General features: G+C 39.6%; 1 protein-coding gene across 2 annotated transcripts in view; it reads right to left on the reverse strand.

Moving 5' to 3' along the window:
- The window catches only part of LOC132912653 (angiogenic factor with G patch and FHA domains 1), an 84,761-nt gene that overhangs the window by 3,366 nt on the left and 66,750 nt on the right, over positions 1-14,645 (reverse strand). Inside the window, exon 10 of one of the 2 annotated variants that reach the window (XR_009659247.1) lies at positions 2,571-3,267. The exons of the other annotated variant lie outside the window; for it this stretch is intronic. The gene's annotated coding sequence lies outside the window, so the exon portion shown is untranslated. Of the gene's footprint in view, positions 1-2,570; positions 3,268-14,645 lie in introns of those variants that run through there. 2 annotated transcript variants of the gene reach the window in all.

A 14,645-nucleotide genomic window follows, 5' to 3' on the forward strand; every position in this document is an offset into this window, starting at 1 on the left:
CTTGTTTGAATTTTGAAGTCGTGAAGAAATTTCATAATTATATTTTTTATCCAAACTACTGTAGAAATTACCATAGATAGTTACGTTTGTTAAATACACCTGCGGTAAATTTTCAAACTTTTATAGAAAAAAGAAAGAAAGACGGTAATCCGCACTTTAATTCATTTTCGCGCAAAAATTCCTACAATTTCATCTCTACGTTTGAATCGAGAAATTTTTCTCCTTAAATGATAATAATAGTAGCGAGGAAACAATAGAGTCGACGATCGAGAATCGCGTTTTTCCTTTCACCCGTTTCGGTTTCGCTTCTTCAGTTTCCGTTTGCACTAAATGGCCCATTCTGTTTTCTTGCTCCTTCGAGTCGTGTAACGGTTTAACGATTGTTATTAGTACTTTTACCGCGGTTTGTTTTGTAGTCTGCGAATAAAATTGAACGCGAGAGTTGAAAAGTTTTTGGTTGTACCTCGTTCATTCGCTCGCAAACTTCTGCTCCTTTAGTTTTAAAAATTGTCCCTGTCTCCGACGATTTTACACCGATTCTTTCAGTTCAATCGTCTTTGGGTTGTAAACTTCTTCTACGTTTTTCTTTCATTTTGGATTATATAAATTAAAGTACATGATTTAATTTTTAACTTGGTCTCTAAATTGACAACTCGATAATTAAAAGAAAAATCAAAGTTCTAAAAACGGACGGAAAACAACACACTACAAATATAGTCGAATAATCCGAAATTTCTTTTTATTTTTAATTGGAACCAATCTTTTCATTTCATAAATAAACATTAATTTGTACAGTCTTCTTAACTTTATACAATCTATATATTCACTATATTCGTACAAAGGTCAGAAACATTCTCAATTGAACAACCTCATAAAATGATACGAAACAATACTTTAAAAAGCACATGTAATTTCACGATTCGTTTTATTCGTTCGCTACACGACTAAACACTTAAGAACGTTACCTTTTTGTTACTCGTATCGTGCAATTTTACCCTTACTACAAGAATATTGAAAACAAACGCGTTCTCTCGTGACTCTCGAAACAAAAAGAAAAAAAGAAGAAGATGTGACAAACAAAGAAACCAAAGTCCTCTACTCCCTGCAAACGATAATCTAGCGATCTAACCACTCTTTAGAAACAAAAAAAAATCCTAACAAGAACTAACCGGCAAGTTTCAAAAACGACAAAGCCCACAGCAAAATGAAGCGAAGTATTAAATTTGGCAGAAAAGCAAGTAGCAAAGAATCTCATCCCCCGTAACTGTGTCGTTCTTTGCAGTGAAGGGTTGACGCTTACCGAGCACCCTCAAACCGACGAACACGCGGTTGCGTGAGCGACGCGAGTTTTACGAGGCAGACGGGATGCGGATATCCCCGACATCGAGTTCCTTCGAATTCTTGTACGAAATCGCGGTTACGTGTATATCATGTACGAACATATTTTACATACATCACGATCACCAGTCACCGTGTCGCTGGTCCGTGTTTTTAAGGGTGGCGTGCGTCGACAGCCGCGTGAGGGCACGCGTCCCCGCGGATAAATCGTGCAGAACGAGCGCGACGATGCAGTAGCGAAGTACTGTGTTTTAGTCCATTGAAGAGCGTGAAACGGGGAATAGAAACGGACAGCGTGACACACACGCACGACGGCGAACGACGACGATTCGAGTTGAGAGAAGAGGGTCGTAACGGCGGCGACCTTGCCTCCGTCCCGGTGGCAAAGTGCAATAGTAATTGGTGGATGCACCGGTGCTACGTCTCTCTTTTATACCGGGCGGCCACGAGAAAACGGTACCGCCCCCTTGGCCACGTGACGATACCTTTGCAGCCGGACCTACCACGCGCTTCTTGCAGCGCACCCCCTTCAAACGGTACAACCAGAACCCCCACCAACGGCACTTGCACCCTTCCTTCCGCACTTCCTTCCGTACTTCCTTCCTTTCTCCGTTTCCTTTTTCCGACTCTCTTTCCTACCGTCTTCGTGCACTTGCTTCATAACGCTAAGAAAAGAAGGAAAATAGGCATGGTACAGGGGTAGGGATTCTTTTCACATGGTACGAAGGTGTTGGCGTTCAGATACATCGAGATGTTGACGAGTAAGAGGTTGATTGGGTGGATCGAGGGTGCGTTGGAATTTGAGGAACGTGGCTCGGGGGTAGTTTTATCGAACAACGAAGTGGTTTAGGTAGAATTTGAGGGTTGATCGCTACGTTATATTTGCAGCAGCGTGTCGTCTTGTAAGGAGATAGCTGAATTTTTCATGTTGACGATGTATATATGATAAAATTATATTTGTCATTTTTTATTCACTAATAAGAACTAATAACGATAGCCACGTAGAAATAAAAATTTATGAGCATTTATACGGTCTTCTCCCTTTTTGTGACACGACGTTTGATTTGAAAAAGCTGCGAGGGAAAAGTATATTGGCTGAGAGACGAAAGTTTAAAGTTTTCTGTGGAACGTAGATAAATCGTGTAAATCGAATAAATAAAGTGTTTCGGAAAATGTTTGGTCGTTTATTTCTTAAGATAAAGACCAGGGGAAGAATGTTGAAATTGTCACGATTAACGCAAAGAAATAATTTATTGTGAAACTTTCTACTCGTAAAAAAATGCTCTTAAAAATGTATCAACATTTTCATCACGAAACATCAAGGAATATAAAACGCAATCACTATCGCTATTATACTTCACAACTAAGAGAGTAATAAAACTTCTCGTTTTCGCAAGAAAAGAGGAGAATCTGCTATAAAACAAAGTAACAGCAGTGTTAAAAGGCTAAAGAAAGCCTGAACATCGTAAAAATTTACGAATTATCTTTTTAAACTGCTTCCAAGAAACTTTTTCGCGACAAAAGATTGAATCCAGAATGGAATTGGTTTCTTTTCAGCTTGAGAAGCGTCCGAAGGGACGGGTATAAATAAAGGCAAGATAAAACGTTGGACAATGTCACAAAGTTGCAATGGAAGGTAAACACAGTTGAACGAACCCATCATTTTAATGCACCGTGCAATGAAATTCTAGCAATTCGAACCGAATTTCCTCCATGACGATCTGCCTTTTATAGCAGAACTCAAGAAATCTCAATACGGATCCCGTTTCATTCCTTCTTCTTTCTTTCCTATCCTCTGCCTTCGAGAAGAACTCGTCGCTGCAAAGGGAAACAAACGTTCCTTTTTAAGATCTTCTGTCTAGACGCGTTCCTCTTCTTAATTCACCATAGATTTCTCGTTTACGTAATGCGTTTTGCGCGAGAAGCACCCTGAAAATACGAAAATTATACGTTTGTCTGTATCTCTCCTTTATTTCGAAATCGAGAACATCGATCCTCTTTCTTTACGCGTTAATAATAGTAATTCTACTTTCCATTTATTGCTTCTCATATTCTTTCGACAGACAAACTTTACAAACGAATCTTTAGATAGACGCTTAAAATAAAAAGTACAATTACAATAATTTTTGAAATAGATTTCTAATATTGACTTCTTGACTAGCGTTCATCTGTATAATTTTCCAACCCCTTGAATTAATTACCACGTTACATATTTATTCACAAAACCGACCGATCAAAGAAACAGGGTTAAGGATACTTCTCAAACTTTAAAATAATTCTCCAATCGATTAAACATTCCACTCGATAAATAACCGGTTCGTTTCATCGTTCTGATCGATCGATCAGCCGGATGATCGTACCGTATTGATCGAAACCCAAACTACAAATTTTTGCGGATTTAAAAACAGCTGTTCAGACAGCTCAACCCTTCCACGAAATTAACCGATCGATATTCCAAAATTCCGCCATGTATTGATTAAAACTAAAACTAAGAATCTTTTCACATTTAAAAACGAACGTCCAATCGATATTCCGAATAATGCTAATAAAATCCTGTAGGTCATCGATTTATCGATTGACAGTGTGAAAAATTCACCGACTAGATTCCATCAGCGGCGCAGAAGTATCCCGTGGAGAGTTCAGTCGCGCGCGTTCGTCTCCACTTCGAAGGGATAAAAAGCGAACGAAAGGGGAGGAAGTTGGACGGCAGTGGATCGTGGTGCGGTTGTGGTCGATCCTTCTCGACTCGATAGAATCGCGACAGGTGGTGAATACCTAGATAGTCAAGCGGTTCGGTGGTCACTCTGTCGATCGTCAAAGAATAGAACGAACAAGTCAAGGTCAGTTGTGCGACCGGATGCAGCGGCCTAGTCTCGTTCTGGTAATCTTTTTCCTTTGTGCATCCCCGCTTTTACGCCGCGCGATTCTGATACGCTTCAATGAAGCCAGTTAGCTCTCTCTCACGATGGAAATCCGGAACGTTTCTCTCGCTCCTCCGTTATACCTCCACGCTATCAGCTTGTCCTGTTTGCTCGCTGATGGAAAACGCTTATACCTATACTATTTTTAATTTGAACGTCGTCCCTCGTTCTTCCAAACTTTCAAGTTTTCTATCTTTTATCTTACAAAATTTTTGCGAAATAAAAGACAACTTTTCCGCCGAAGACTCTCTTTTCGAGGTTTCTATAGTAAGTTGGCCGTGACAAGATGATTCTCAATGTTTAAAGTTCTATTTATTGCCTGTTCAACTTTTATCAGAAAGAAAAGACGACGTGTTACACGAAGAGTCTATGTGATAATTATCAATTAAATAAATATGTTTGTAGATGTTTCATGTTAGATATATCTATTTATTTTCGGCATAATTAATCCCAAATTTTCGGATCTTCCTAACAAAATCATCCGAAAATATGTGTTTCTTCTATCGATACATCGATCACGTAGGAAAAAAAGAAACTTGGATTCTGAAAGGGTTCGAGCGAAGAATTTTTTAGAGAATAAAATTGATCCATTTGAGTGAGTATAAATCGTTCGATGTTCCGTGATATTCTTCTTAAAGTCATCTACAAAACTTTCAACGTGTTTTAAAAGCAGTCGTCCCGGTCTGGATTGCGCCACAATTTTCGCCGCACCCTATATATCGTGGTGCATCGATCAGTGCCACGAGCATCTCGCAGGACGTAAGGTTCGAATTACACGAACGATCGTATCCTTCGCGAGACTGTATCTTCTCTGCCAGCTTGATTCCCCAATTATTCCTGCCCTTGCCGCAGTTCGTGCGCCCTTACAGGCTTCTTTTTTCATCTCGTTTGCTTCTTAAAAACAGGAGAAAGTGTTGCACGCCTCGGTATCGTCCACACTTTTCGTACCCTCTCGTCTTTCTTTCTTCCTCTTTGTATCTTTTCGAGGCGAAGCAAAAGCTGACCATAAGTACGGGACAGAGAATAAGAACCTAAAGCCTCTGGCATAATTTTATCGAGTATAATCTACGGATCGTTAAGATGCGTAAGGATTTGGTAGTTGGCGATTGATACGTTTTAGTATTCGAAATTACACCCGAAGCTTTACGACGGATGATCTTTTAATCTTCCCATGTGTTTCTGTCCGTTTAACTTCGCATAAATTTAGTAACACGGAAGAAATTGACGTTGAGGAAATTTTAAGCGCAGAATAACGAAACGAATTGAACTTATAATTTATTATAAGTATTAATTATATTTAACATATCACTGGATTATATTGCTACATATATGGATTTGATCGCGAATTGAAAGGCTCTTTCCTTGCATAATAATTCATGTATAATAAAGCACGTACGCGTCATTTCGCAGGCGATGAATTCTCAATGAAAACTATTCTCTAATATGTACCACTGTAACTGATGAAAATCAAAAGCAGCTGTAATCACCCGTTTCCGCTCTATCCACTAAAAATGTTCACCGTCTCGCACACTCGGATACGCTTTTCGTCAACTAAAATTCCCAATTTCCACCAAAGTCTATTTCTACCGAAACGTAAAACCCCCGAGAACTCGGCATTTCGTGTACCAATAAAGACATTTCAATACACGTTCCTCTAATTGGTCCGCGGTCCGTATCATTAACCGAACGAACGGACTGTACGGCTTAGCTGTTATTAAAGCGAAACCAAAAAGGAATGAAAACACTGGTTCGTATGATCGAACACCTGTACGATCGCGTCGTCCAAACGATCGGCGGCCCATTATGCCACGCAAACGGCATCGCTTGGTGCAGAGACAGGAAGCGGCTACAGAAAGGTACCTCAGCCAGCCTCCTATCCCTCTCTCTCTCCCTCTCTCTCTCCCTTCCTCTCTTCCTCCCTTTCAACGGCCGTGCTGCACAGAGAGCATCGACTTCTCGCTCGCGCGCGACCGACGACACGAGTGAATCTAGTCTGTATATGGTCGGGCCCAGTCCGTCTGGCCGGCGTCCAGTCAATGGACGTGATTCACTGTTCGGCGACGGAATCTCAGGCAGACGGACGAACGGATGGCCGAGTGGGAGAAGAGGGTCGAGAGGAGAGGAGCCGAGGAAGAGATACCGCGAGCAAAGCGATCGTCGCTCGAGACCTTTGCCGAGAGACGAGCTGCTACCGGTGGCACAGGTATGGATATACATATGGCGGGCCAAGGATCGTACTTTAGTTTTCTCAATCGTGTCACTCTTTCGGTAAACCGACGACGAATACTATCCAACTTTGATGCTTGAACGGATATCGTTAATTATTTGATCGTAGGATATTCACGCACTGTACACCCGCTACTGCGAATATTTCAAACATTTGAAAATAGAACGAGAGCTTGAAACATCTTTAACTGAAGGAAAAAATATACAGGTAAAATACCTTGCTACGATGTAATCGTGAGAACTTCAACGTGTTTTATACATAGGCGCATAACACGCTCGTAAAAGATACGATAAGATGTGATAAGTCGATAGAATTTGGAAAGGTTCTCTGTAAAATACACGCAACGTATCGATGGAAAAGTTTCGTAATAAACGTTCAAATAGTTTCGTGAATGAGAGTAAATAATGAAATATGGGAGAGAAACGAGACGTTTCTAACACGGTCCTCCGTATTCGCTTGGTACACGTTTCTCGTGTTTATTGGATTCCCTCGCCGCGTTTTTGCACCTATCTTTCTTGCAATTTTCTGACGTCGATCGAGAGTTCTTGAGAACTGATGCGACAGTCGAGCGGCGCTCCATTCATGCTTGCCGTCGTCTCGACTAGATACTCTATATGGTAGTCGGTCTGTCAATCCACGTGAAACTGGAAAAACTCGACGGGACCAGGAGAAACGATGAAACGGCCCTCGTCACGATTTAGGCGTCTACAAGACGACTAAACGACTACACTGATCCAAGGTGAAACTGATTTTCGGCAGCCAACGATAGATCTGAACATATAAGGTAACGCGATCGGGATACCTGTTTAAATGCTTTTATTTTATTATCCCCCTCTTAGGATAAACGAGTATTTTGTCTCTTCCAGCCATTGTTCTTCGTTCTATATCGTTATTCTTAAATTTATAATTCGAGAATCTTTGGAAAGGATTGGCAAATGGCGAATAATTAGAATATAATTAATTACAATCATATTAGGTGGTGAATATCTTAAATAAATATATATGGTGAATATATTAAACACTGAACGCGATGAATATATGTAATAATTCGTATATTAAGGAATATGAGATGAAAATGTTAAATCGATCTTTACTTTTATGAATTTTATATTACGAATAATCGTCATATTCTTACTTTTATTCCATATTGCCTTATAAACTGGAGTAAATTAAAATTAGAGAAATATTATAATATATCCGCTAAAATTCTTTCCCATATTTTATTTTACAAATTGTCGTTTTCCTTTTCCACAATTTCGACGAAATACTGTCCGTTCTCTCTGCAGAAGGCAAAACAAATTTTATCGCGGTATAATGGCTCTTCGAAACAATTCCTCGGAATCCAGAATGAAGTACCCGACAGTAAATAAACCACAGGATATATAACTGTTCGCAAGGAAATCAATCTCCGCCTTCGAAGGCCCAACCATGATTGCATGATTATTACCTGGATTATTGTGATTACTCGAACGAGGCAACAAAGTACATTTTTGTCAAAGAATACTTTCTATTCGATGCTATACGGATAAAGCCAGGTAACCGAATATCTCCGAAGGTAACGTAAAAAAGAAATTGTTACGCGTCAACATTGATGTGTTTCAGGGAACCAATTATCTTAATTTAATTGGCTTTTTGTACATGAAAAGATCAAAAAGATTTTAAGATCGTTAACTGTTCCCTAAAAAGGATGGAACCATCGAATAATTCGTATTCTGACCTATTTAATAATCACAGTCGTTCGAGGTCGGACAAAACGGTAAATTGATCGAAAACATACTTCAAGTTAAATTATTTTCTACAAATTCCAACAAGCAGATACGGTACGCTGTCAGTCAATTCCATTTCCAAAATTGTCGTTATATTTACTTTGAAACTCGTCAAAATTAAAAACAAATAGCGCTTATCGTGATATTAAAATATCGAAAACGAATTTTCTTCTCTTAGTAATTATGTCTTCGACTTTGGCAAAATTTCATCCACGTATCAACCTATTCTCAAACGATTTTACACGTATTTATCTTTAAACCAAACAGATTTTTCTAATAATGTGTCATTAAAGTCCCCTGTTTAGTCGTAAAGTGGCGTTAAAATCACAACTTCCATAAAAACGTGCCAATCGTATTTTTCTTCCACGATTTTCATCGTTTCTATGTGTCTTTCGTTCTAATTGATACGGAGCTATGCATTACTCGTAGATAGTTCTGACGTTAACGTTATCGTAATGAGGGACGTGACCTTGAGAAGGCAGTAGATTCGGGACGCAACATAAGCTCTCACGGTGTCGGCCAGGAAGCGAGGAGGACCCGCGTATACCGGAAGCAGTCGCTAAGAACGCTCGACTCGCCGCGCCGGCCTAGGCAACTTCCTAGACTTTATTGCCGTTGCATGAACTGGTAGTGGAGCGTGTGCACGCTGCAGCTGCACCTTCTTCTCTCTCTCTCTCTCTTTTTCTCTCTCTTTCTCCTTACCTTTTTCCTCGTCGATCTCCGCTTTACTTTTGTTGCCGGAGACCCAGCAATGGTGCACTCGCGTCGAGCAATTGCGCTCGATGCATTTTGATGCCCTTCGAATGTCTTTACCACGAGGGGAAAAGCCATGGTATTTGCCGCGGATTGAATTCAACGATATCTCGTTACAGGACCCTGGTACCCGACGAGTCCTTTCTGTTTGGTTAAAAATCTGGGCATTCATTTGCTTCGTGGTAGGTAGAATAGAAAGGTAGAAGCTCAAGGTGGAATAGTTTCCTCGAGGGTGCTGTAGACGTGTACATTTTCTTGAAGAGATTCTAATGTGTGCGGCGCAAGATTCACTAAGGAACTTCCAAGTTTCTAATGTAGTGATTATTTAGCAGCGTAGGATCTTGCTACGCAGTGATTGAGATTTACTTGTTATTAATTAATGCACTGTAAATGTTTATGTATTTATGATAAATTTAAATGTAGAGAAAAAGAATATATAAATATATACATAAATAAATAGATGTAGAAACATGTAAAAAAGAAAAAAAAGTAGCTTTTGTATTATAGTATGTAGAAGATGAGATAAATCTTCATTCTGCTTTCATTTTTTCGATCGTTCGATCTTCATAAAAGTATAACAGGATTATTGAAATAATCGTGTTGAAACACCGTGTTGAGCGGTTAAGTATCCATTAAAAAATCATAAAATACGAAAGATTAATAATACCTCAAATTTGACCGGCGTTCGCCGTCGTTCGATCGCCAAATAGCCATTGAGTACACAGTTAAAACGAAAAAAGGGACTTACCTCATCTAAATAACAATACGATGCAAGTCGTAATAATACGACGAAGCAGCCGAGGAATCAATTTTAATTCCACGCGTGTCGAATGGGATCGGCAAGTTGTCGGATCGCGCCGTATTTTGGCGCGTTCGATTGCCTTCGACACAGCTCAACGGTCGAGTACATACGCCCGCCGGTATATACTTATGCAAGCACACGGCCGGTGTTCTCTGCACGCGGAATTGTCGGCGAATAATCGGCGAATCTGTGCCGAGACTCGTGAGCAGCCCCGAGCGAACATTATGCTACCGTACCGGCAATAGCGTTGCGTAATTACACGATCCCCAAGGGGACTACGGGACTTTACATTGTAAGCCATATGCGAATAACGTTTGAGCCCGAACGAATCGAATAACTACATATATTCGACGCTTCTCTATTTTTCCCCCCACCGTCTTTCGTTTTGCCTCCCTTTTCCTTCCTCGTTTCCTCTTTCTTTTTTTCCAACGTAACTATCACTCGCGGTGAAATGCTCTAAATCATAGCCGCGCGAAAGTACGTCCGACGAATGAAATTAAATTGGTACATACTACTTTTGACTCTTTCTTTCATCGTTGGTTTACTCGTTTGTCTTTGTTTCTTTGTAATACTTTGTGTTTTGGAATTATTGTAATTTTTTAATTACGTATTAATTTTCTAATCGATAGTATTCTCTGATAGTTTGTAACTTTTCATTTTCGAATTATAATTAACGTCTGCCTGACGAACGAAATTAGCCTCGTAGATATTGTTCTTCGCTTTTCTTCCTTCGTTGATTTTCTTACCTAACGCGCTTTCTTTACCGATATTTTATTAATATTTATATTTATTTCCTGGTTATTGTAATTCTCTCGAACTATTAATTTCCTCCTATATATATTCTTTATTTATTGTTTCGCTTACGAATCGCGTTTTTACCATCCACAATCCATTTTATAATACGTTTTGCGAGAACAACCCGCGTAACGTGTATACTTTGGACGTCAAAAGTCGACTGCCGAGTGATGTAAATGCTTGCGTAAGCTTTGAACAATCGAAGATACTTGCATATTTTTAACCGGTTACCCGGTACCACCGAATCTTTCTGGCGTTTGTTTCTTTAACTCCGAAATGATGAATCGTATCCTCGCATCGAGTAGGTTCAGATATCAACAAAAGTGTTTTTGCGAACAAATATTCTTTCGAAAAATTTGCATCAACCCAGTTGTATCCATCGTTCTTTCAATATGATTATTGCATAATCTTCCCATCTATTTTTCGATTTTTATCAACTCTTTGGATAAAGGAAATAATAAACGAGTGATAAATAATAGAGCATTCTGAAAAATCCGAGGAATATGTTGAAAATATCTAAAATAAACTACCTGTTCTCTTTCTAAACCGCATTCCAAAATAATACAATTCTCTGTTTGAGAAATTAAACGTACACGCTGATTAAATTATCGCGTTACCATTTACCGTACATTTGTTAACAACATTTATTACGTGCATCAAAACTTTAGTTTCATCTCTTTAGTTGCAACCATACAAATAGACGTTTGCATAAACAAAATTACTACCAATCTACTAAAAGCAATTAGAAAATATAACCGATTCGAAACTAGTTCGATTATACTAAAATTGAGAAAATCGTAGATAACTGGAAATTCTCAGTACGTGCACGTTAATATTAACTAACTGGATATCGGAGTTCTTCGGCAGGAGAGATCTCTATTCCTTCGCTATTATTTCAGCCCTCGATATTTTCTGGCCGGGCCCAACAACGTTGCAAGTTCGCTTCTCTTTGCAACGAACACTGTCCGACGGTGTTTGTTCCCATTCCTGAGTTTATGTCTGCACAGTGCTTTCCTCTCTTTCCTCTACACACGGTCACATCAGTAAGGTTAAGAGATTTACGCTGCACACGTGCACCAACAGCATCCGCCATGCACGTTCTCGTGCATCCCGCGTAACGAGACAACAGAACTCTTTATAAGGCACGGAATGCTGTTTTAATTTTTCACCGTGCGCTTCCCTCGTGATGGGGATGCAATATTCTACGTCGTGTTAAGAATATGATATTAGAGTTAAGCAACTGCCACGGGTTAACATCGCGATCGCACGTGCGTTAACAAACGTTACCAACACACCCGGTTGCGGTTTTTCTGCTCAAACCGCGAATTTTCATGACTGCACGAACTATTCTTTTCCACATATCGGATGTTTTCACGGTTTTAAAGAATGTTTTCGAAAAAAAAAATATTCTTTCGTTATCGAATGGTCGAATAATCTTTTAACAATTAGATAAAAAAGAACTACTAAATAAAAAAAAAAATAGTAATCGTAGTAAAATTACAAATTCATAATTACATTTAGAAGGATTTGAATAACTTTCTCTGAGAAATGTAAATTATCAATGTTGCAAAATATACCTACGTACAGTTGTTTCTAATGTATTCCTCTGTGTATCTTCCACTTCGATTCCTTTGGTAAAACATTCATACTCTTGTAGTCGCCGATAATTCTAGTACCAAAGTATAGGCACAGTATTATACGATCTTCGATACAAAAAATTCCTGCATCGTATGGAATCCTTATGAGAAATTCTTTAATCTCCATTGTCTTGTCGAACTTCGTCGACATACGACTTACTTCGATACACCCATAAAAACTTGGTACAACCCCGTTCACGAGCCGATGTATCTGCCGTAAGGAAGTTTCATACGACGATTAATATTTAATATTTCGTTCGGTTGCAACGTTCTTTGGACCTTAAACATGCCCTTGGAATGGTCGGTCGCGGTCTTACTTCGATCTTCGCTACGAGTTCTCTGTTCCTCATTTACATATAACCGTCTCCGCAAACGCGAGAGTAACAGGCCGAGTTGCGAGCAGAAACTTGCTGCAACCCAAGAACGTTTCCGTGGCTGTGCAAAAGGGAGTCCAATGATTGGTCATGCAATAAATTCGGTGAACAAGAAGAAGAATCCGAACAAAAGAAGCACTAAAAGAGAGAAAAGAAATAAGTTGGAGAAGTATTCAAGAAACTCAAAGATGTACCTGATCTTCTTGGCTCCTTTTATCTCTTATTCTTCTATTTATTTTTCTTCTTGGCTTCTTTTACTTCTTCTTCTTCTTGCGATTTCGCCTGCTGTTGTTCCCCTTCGTTCTTCTCCTCTTTGTGCAGTATGTATTATGCATGTGAACCAATCTTCATAATTTCACATATCAGATCCACCGTAACATTAACTCAAAATCGATGCACTTCTTGGCATCGTGATGTAAGTCAACAGCGTACTTCCAAGACCTTTAACGAACTTTGTCGCGCGGCGATTTACATAATACGAGTGCCAGGATCACGACCCGAATCGACCATCTCGTTGCAAAGAAATTGTCTCGTTTACTGCCACGATTTTATTTCAATCTTTGCGTTTCTTCGTTTCAGAACGCTGTAGCAGATTTATGCAGATGGTCCAGGTCAAAATCGTATCGCTCCGTATCGTATCCGCGTTTAAAGGTAAGTTAGAAGTCAAAGTTAGAACGAAATGTAAAATCATTAAAGTTAAATATTAGCGTTCAATCAAATTATGGAAATGACAAATTCCTTCGATGACGCGAATGAAACGAACAATTTAGAACGAACGATCCCTTTATCCTCGAGACTTTTTGCATTTCTGGAATCAAAGACGAAAAATACATACTTTCAACTTTTTATTACGTATCGTCTACATATCGTGTAATTGTTCCATTCTCCGATTGGACTTTGAATCGAAACTCATGATTTTCGTGATTTTGAAATCGATTGCGATAATTTATTAAAACATATCGATGACTTTGGCTCGTTTCATTTATATTTTCCTAATAGAAAAGTGATGAGAGCTTGGCTCGAAAAATACCGATAAAATCCCAATAAAAGAACGCAAAATTGAGAAAAACATGTGCGTATAAACTATACGAAGGACTGGGCTTGTTTCGCATAACAACACCCACGACCGTCTTATTTTTTCTCCAATCTCGAAGGCATCTAAACGCCTAAAAATATTGCCTCGCAACATGAGAACGTCTTAATGAACGCAAAAGAAATTACACAATTGTTTCCGATCATTCTTTCCAAGTAACGTTTTAAACAGCGCTTTTAATTTTCTGCATACTCCGAACGTTTTCATAATATCGTCTATTTGCGCGTATATCGATGCTAAAAATACAAAAATTTTCGTTTCCTAGTGTCCCGTTTAAGTAAGACATTCGCTTAAAAATAATGGCCAAGAAATAATTTGGACAACGCTGCTTAATACAAAGCTTACTGAAATTTTACGAACAAATCTTAAAACGACGATACTTGCCAATCCACTGCTACATCAAATAACAATTTTTATCCATCTGCTAATGTATCGGAATAACCCAGCTGATCTTCCCAATATAATAAACCTGCTGGCGGAAGAAAATTTCGGGTGAACGTCCGACATAGAAACGAAAGTCAATCATTGATTGCGTAATTGGTTGGTCGGGTACGTTAGCCATACGCGTCCGCGGACGCATGATAATAAAGACTACCTATCCGGACTGGCCGCTTACCTCTTCATGGCCATGATGAGTCCATGCTGGTAGCAAGGTATTTGTGGTCGTTTGTGTAAAGGCAGAGCCAATCATGGTACCGGCCGACTGAGAGAGCAGCATGCTTGGGCCCGAGCATGTTGTATATCGTCGTTTTGCCACGTCTGCCAGCAGTCTAGACTTTGCCGCGAGTTCTCCTCTCGAGTCCGGTCGCGACGTCACCGAGTGAATTCACCTTTAGGGCGGCGATAAACGTCCCCGGCTCGGTTGTGTTTTATAACCGTGGCTGCGCCAGGTAGCCAACCAGACCCTGATTGCTTCCCCTTAGAGCACGCCGATCTCGC

The sequence above is a fragment of the Bombus pascuorum genome, chromosome 12 (assembly GCF_905332965.1).
Source record: "Bombus pascuorum chromosome 12, iyBomPasc1.1, whole genome shotgun sequence".
Taxonomy (NCBI): domain Eukaryota; kingdom Metazoa; phylum Arthropoda; class Insecta; order Hymenoptera; family Apidae; genus Bombus; species Bombus pascuorum.